Here is a 6,807-nt window from a genome sequence, read left to right on the forward strand (position 1 = left end):
TGTTAGCTTGAGAATGAGGTGGGAGCAGCGGAAAAAACTCACACTCTTCTTTTTTCATTATGTTGCCGAGTTGAAGTTTTACATTGCCCATACCAGGAAGCTCAAAAACCTCATCTGAGAATTTAATTGCATCTTCACAATTTTCGAGCTCTCTCACTCGATTCATCATTTCCAATGTGAATATATTTCGCTGGTATTCACTTTGCAGGCCAAAGTCAAAGTTGTGCTCAAGAATCTCCATGATGAAATCCTGCTTGGATGAATTCATTGCTATGGCAAATTTAGCAACTTCGAGCAGATGATGGTCACGCAAGTTGTCAACACTGATGTTCTTCTTTGCACTAAATCCAACATTGAATTCAAGGGCAAATTTCCTTGAGTTGTAGTATCGACTAAACACGAATGTTGAGAGGATTTTCCTTACACGGTTAGCACGCAACTTCCACATGTTGTGCTCTGTTTCCATTTCCTCTCGTTTCATGTCACCTATGTTTAGTGTATTTTTGGAAGTTTGTGTTTGCGCGTTAACTTCACAACATCCTCCTTCATTCGTTTTATTTGCATTTGAGTTTACAGCTGGTAAACTGGATGAAATGTCATCTGTGGTGTGGAGAGGTGCAAGAATAACAAGACATCTTGATTGTAATTGTCCTGGAATGTCTAAGCTTAGAGAATTATTTGGATTGTTCAAGTTATCCTGAATGCCACAGTTCCCTGAATCTGTGAATTTCTCAGAGTCTAGATCAGACTCTGCTATAGGACAAGTGTAGTCGTCTGCTCTTTCTTTCTCTGTTTGCAGTGGAAACGTTCTTTTTTTGACCGTAGTTTCCCGTTTGCTGGCATGCTGATGAATAACATAAACTTCATTGAACCAGTCTGGCGTCAGTGTTTGATATGGAATCGTAGGAGAAAAATGTCTCCCCTGCATGCCCATGTTGAAGTTGTGTTCAAGAACATCTTTAATGATGCAATTTTTAGTCCCACACAGTTTTTTGGTGAATCTGGCCACTTCATGAATAATCTCGTTTGTCAATACATTTGTGTCAAATTTATTTTTTGGTTTGTCTTTGTCCACAAACAGGATAAAACCAATTTCCTTGCAAGAAGGGTATTTGGCCATTATCGTTTCCTCTCTTCCTGAGAGGGTAGAGGACTGATCCCTTGCAGTCCTTTGTTCGGTGCAGATTGCATCACCAGAGATTATGTCCGCCATTGTTAGTGGATGAAGATGATGCATGTGACTAGGGTCAGAGTCCTCCTGAAAAAGCTTATGACTTCTTTCTTGGAGGCATTTGGGGCAATATTTTGTAGGATTTTGAAAGCACATCAAGTCAGGCAGTTGAAAAAGCTTTTTTTTTCGATAATCGCTAGAATCCATCTTCTTCAAATGTGATGCATTAATTTTTCTCCATACTTGATGGGTGAAGGCACTGCGATGCAGCTCATTCCTTAAATCAAGATCACAATTATACTCCAGTATCTCTGTGATGAAGTGCTTTTGTGCTGATATTAGTGTTGCAGCAAATGTGTTTAATTCAACCATGATGCCATTGGTCAACCATTCTAGATCAAGATTCTGTTTGAATCCAGATCCTACATTGAAATCAATTCCTAACTTCTTGCACCTAGAGAAAGAATAAAGTGGGCAATGTTCTTCATGAGGTACTGAGAGGACTTGCTCAATCTGATTAGACCGACATTTCCACAGCTTTAAATTCAGCTCATCTTGCTGTCCGAAATCAGTATATCTGCCTACCTGTTGGTCTATCTTCACAGTCCGAAGAGAATCAGCTTTACATGCATCTACCTTTTGGTTACTCTGGCAATCCAGTTTGACCATTATTGACGAGTCTTTTATTGTGCCTGTTCCAAGGATTACACAATTTGATAGATTCTGCTTCTCTACTAGAAAAGGAATCCGTGCAAGAATATTTCTGGCAAGGTCAGGATCTTCACTTTGAAAATCAAAGGAAAAGTTATGTCTGAGGATGTCAAGACATGTCTGCTCAAATGTTCCGCACAACTTTTCTGCAAAGTTTGTCACTTCAGTAATGGATCCATTGTTGAGTTTTTTGATGTCCAGTTTTTTTGGTAGATGATTGTTAACATTTAGCTTCAGACCTATTTCCTGGCAGAAAGGATAAAGGTCCAAACTTTTCTGTGAAATATCTTCTGAAGTGTTAGCTTGTGAATGAGGTGGGAGCAGTGGAGAAAACTTGCACTCTATTTTCATTATGTTGCAGAGTTGAGGTTTTACATTGCCCATACAAGGACGAACAGGAAGTTCAAAAACGTAATCTGAGAATTTAATTGCATCTTCACAATTTTCCAGCTCTCTCACTCGATTCATAATTTCCGATGTGAATATATTTCGCTGGTATTCACTTTGCAGGCCAAAGTCAAAGTTGTGCTCAAGAATCTCCATGATGAAATCCTGCTTGGAAGAATTCATTGCTATGGCAAATTTAGCAACTTCGAGCAGATGACTGTCACGCAAGTTGTCAACACTGATGTTCTTCTTAGCACTAAATCCAACATTGAATTCAAGGCATTTCATTGAGTTGCGGAATGGACCAAACTCGAATGTTGAGAGGATTTTTCTTGCACGGTTAGCACGCAACTTCCACATGTTGTTCTCTGTTTCCATTTCCTCTTGTTTCATGTCACCATTGTTTAGTATATTTCTTGACGTTTGTATTTGCTCTTCAACTTCACAATGCCATCCTTCAATTGGTTGATTTGCAAATGGTGGGTTTGCATTTGAGTTCTCTGTTTCCATTTCTTCTTGTTTCAAGTCACCTATGTTTAGTGTATTTTTGGAAGTTTGTGTTTGCGCGTTAACTTCACAACATCCTCCCTCATTCGTTTGATTTGCATTTGAGTTTACAGTTGGTAAACTGGATGAAATGTCATCTTTGGTGTGGAGAGGTGCTTCATGTTCCACGTCTGACTTGTTTGGAACATTTATTGGAGTCTGACATTTCTCCTCAACTCCACAATGCCCTCCTTCATTATGTTGACTGTATGTCGCAAGTGGTGGAATAACATTTAAGTTATCAGTTGGTAAAGTGGATACAATGTAATTGGTGTTGAGGAAAGGCACATGAAGACAGTTCGAATGTGGTTTTCTAGGAATGTCGTAGCCCAGAGAACTTTTGGGGTTTTGTGACTGATTCTGTTTGCAAAAGTTTCCTGAATCTGTGGCTTTGTCTAAGATTAGTTGAGATGATCCCAGGGGATAAGAACAGTTTCCCTCTGTTCCCATTACTTCTTGTTCCATGTCACATATTTTTGCCAGAGTCTGAGTCTGAATCAGACTTTCCTACAGGACAAGTGTGACAATGATCTCCCTCTGCTGTTCTTCTGCTATACAAATGAGTGTGATAAGAGAGTGTGTTTGTTTCCATGTCTCTTTTGCGCCTTTTGATTGCCTGTTTACTTTTTAAATCAGACTGCCTTCTTTTTGTCACTTCCTTAAACTGATATTGCGGAGCTTCCATATCAGACAGAGCTGTTTCTCTGTGTCTTTTGAAGGGATTTGTCTGGAATGAAAACGGCTCAGTTTTAAACTCTGGGCTTATTTTGGTACCAATGTTGAGAAATCTCGTTCTTTTCTTCAGCAAGTGCGATATCTTGAACCAAGCTCGACTTTTTTCTTGTTGACTTTCTAGATCAAGTTCAAAATTGTGCTCCAAAACATCCAGAACAATAGGGCTGTAGGATGCAGTGAGAATTCTGGTGAAGTGAATTAACTCCAACATGATGCCCTTTGTCAACAAACCTGGCTCTAGACTTTGTTTTGACCCAAAATCAAGGTTCAAACCAATTTTCTCACAAAAGGGAAACAACTTGGAAAAATCATCATCTTTTTGTTTCTCTGCTGACTGTGCTTCTGAAAACTTGAATTCATCTTCATAGTCACTGTCATCACTTTGTGCCCTATCCATCTCTTCCAAGAGACTTTCTGCCTTAATGCAAACTTTGGATGTTGCGTGTGAACACTGTAATTCATCTTCATGTTCCCAATCATCAGTGTCATCCGTCTCCACCAGGATACTTTCAGTCTTATGCTTTGTGGATGCCATGTTCGGTTCATTGCTGCTCGAGCATTCTGGATTACATGGTGTGTCAAAGAGAGTGAAAACTTCATTTTTATCTTTAGGAGGTTTCCTAATCAAGTTTTTAACTTTGTGCATAATTCGAGATGTAAAATCAATCCGCTGATGATCATTTTCCAAATCAAGATCAAAATTGTTCTCTAAAATGTTTGTGAAAAAATGCCTTTTACTCTTGTTTACTGTTTTAGCAAAGTCACAGACCTCAAGTATGACCCCATTTGTCACTAAACCTATATCCTGTTTTTGATGGTTGTTGGATGCTACATTAAAATCCAATCCAATCCTATTGCTGCAATGGAAAGGTTCTGGATGTCTCGAATATTTGTCTACACACATAATGCGCCACTGCCATACTTTGTTGGCATCCATCTTTTTGTTTTGTTCTTCAGACGGCAGATGTCCCCGTTTTCCATCTGCAGTGAATTCACCTACTGTTCTTCTTTGCCTTGTATGTTTTCTTTTCCTGTATTTAGTTAGAAAAAAGAATGAAATGATACACAAATGAATCACACTATTTGTTAACCAATGTATTAATTATATAATATTTATCAGATTAAAATACCAGATATCTGACACTTAGACCCTTAGTTTCTCAAAGTACTCTGGTTACTTGTGATAGGCATTAGGCAATATCTTTGACATAATGACCATTTATTTTATTTTATTTCTTTAGCTAAAAGTGATTTGCCAAGCAGCATGTTTAGTGGCTAATGTATTTTTGATTCATCTTATAACTGTGCAGCTCATTTAAATTTGAATATTTTGGAGATAATGCAAGTATTTTAATAGTATGTCATATTTTAATTTAAAGGTGACCTATCATGCAAAATGAACTTTTGTACGTCTTTTATACATGAATGTGTGTCCCCGGTGTTCAAGGGAACTCACCAAGTGTCAGCAAACACAACCCTCTCTATTTTCCTCCATACCCAAATCTCTTAAAAAGGGGCTGCGACGGATTTGATACAGACTGATCCAGATTTGAACACTTCTATGACGTCAAAAAAGTGGCGCTACGGCTATTGGGACAACTCCACCAATCAGGAGGAGACAGCCACGTACATTGCCGTTCGAAAGCGCTGGGGATGCTGTAGTACATATGCCAGGCCTGTAGATGGTGCTGTTCTCACAGAATCAGCCCATGCAAAGACAGTGTTGAATTGAGCGAAATGAGGAATGGCTAAAATGCATGATCTGTTTGGTATTTTGAAAATAAAAAGTACAAATATGCCTTATATAGGTATGATCCTACACTATATTATTCAAATATAGCATGATAGATCCACTTTAATTTATTCTACTACCATACATTTTTTGACTATGAGGGACATTTTCTTGTACACTAAATTAATACCAACTTTAAAAAAAACACAATTCTACTTGCAGCAAATTTAAAATTAATTATTTAAAGTTACTACATACCTTGTAAGACATTCATCTTGAATAAAAGCTCTTCCAAGTTTTCTAGCCCACACTGAATGTCTGCTTCCTATGTGGTCATCCTCCAGACAGCAACGAGACTCTTCTGGTACAGTGCTACCATGGATGAAAAAAACATTTTAAAAACATGTTTAACAGTTTTGACGGAAGTATTCATAATTATTTATTTTTTAAAAGTTTTACAATTTAGAAAACATTCTGTTACAAGTTGGAACCCTGAATTCAAAATGTAAAGAACTAAAGTATAGGCAACAACATATACTCAAAAGTACTCCAAGTTACAGTACTTATTAAAATCAAAACATTATAATACTGGATACAAATAATTGATTAATTAGCATGAATCCATCAGCGATTGGTCTACTAATGTTAGAAGGAACAAGAAAATCTTGCATGCACGCAGAGGTGGAAGAAGTACTCAGATCTTGTTCCTCAGTAAAAGTAGAAATACCAAAGTGTAAGAATACTTCTACAAGTAAAAGTCCTGTATATTGCAAAATGTTACTCAAGTAAAAGAACAACACGTTTTGGCATTTAAATATATTTAAAGTATCAAAAGTAAAAACACTCATTATGCAGATTCAGGGCCGGTTCTAGACAATTTGATTCCCTAGGCGGGATTTTAGCTGGCGCCCACCCCCCAGCCAGAGAATCGTTGCTCATCTGCTAGTGGACTGGTTAGTCCACCAGCAGATGAAAAACACCGGTGGACTCCACACGCCGTCCACCAGGGGCGGACTGGCCATTGGGACGTTCAGGACGAATCCTGATGGGCCGGTAGTCTGGTACCGAAGTTGGCCGGTCGGACCACTCGACACGGCCCACTGCCCCACTCCGATCGGCCCACTTCGGTACAGGTGAAATTGTAATCAGCTTAATGCTTGGCCCATGTATACGAGTGAACGTGGATCGCTTTATTTAGTGATCTGATACGATTGGAAAAGCATTCCATGTAAACGGGGCTATTGATAGGTTGTCAAACTTGTCAATCTTATGGTTTTCGAAAGTAGGCTAATAGATGAACTGAAGGGGTTGGGCCGGGAGAGATCGTCTCTTCCAATTGGAAAGAGGGCGCGGCCCGCGTCAGAGGTCCACTCATCAGACAAGCTCCCTAGCTTCGTTTGATGATTGATCAGTAAGTTAGCTAGCGAAATTGAGAAAGATAAGATGGAGAACAGTAAAAAAAGAATGTGTGGGGCTGAAAAAGCCAGAATTAAAAAACGGCAATTGCTACAGGAAGATGCTGGAA

Source organism: Notothenia rossii, assembly GCF_949606895.1.
Source record: "Notothenia rossii genome assembly, chromosome: 8".
In the NCBI taxonomy this organism is placed as follows: domain Eukaryota; kingdom Metazoa; phylum Chordata; class Actinopteri; order Perciformes; family Nototheniidae; genus Notothenia; species Notothenia rossii.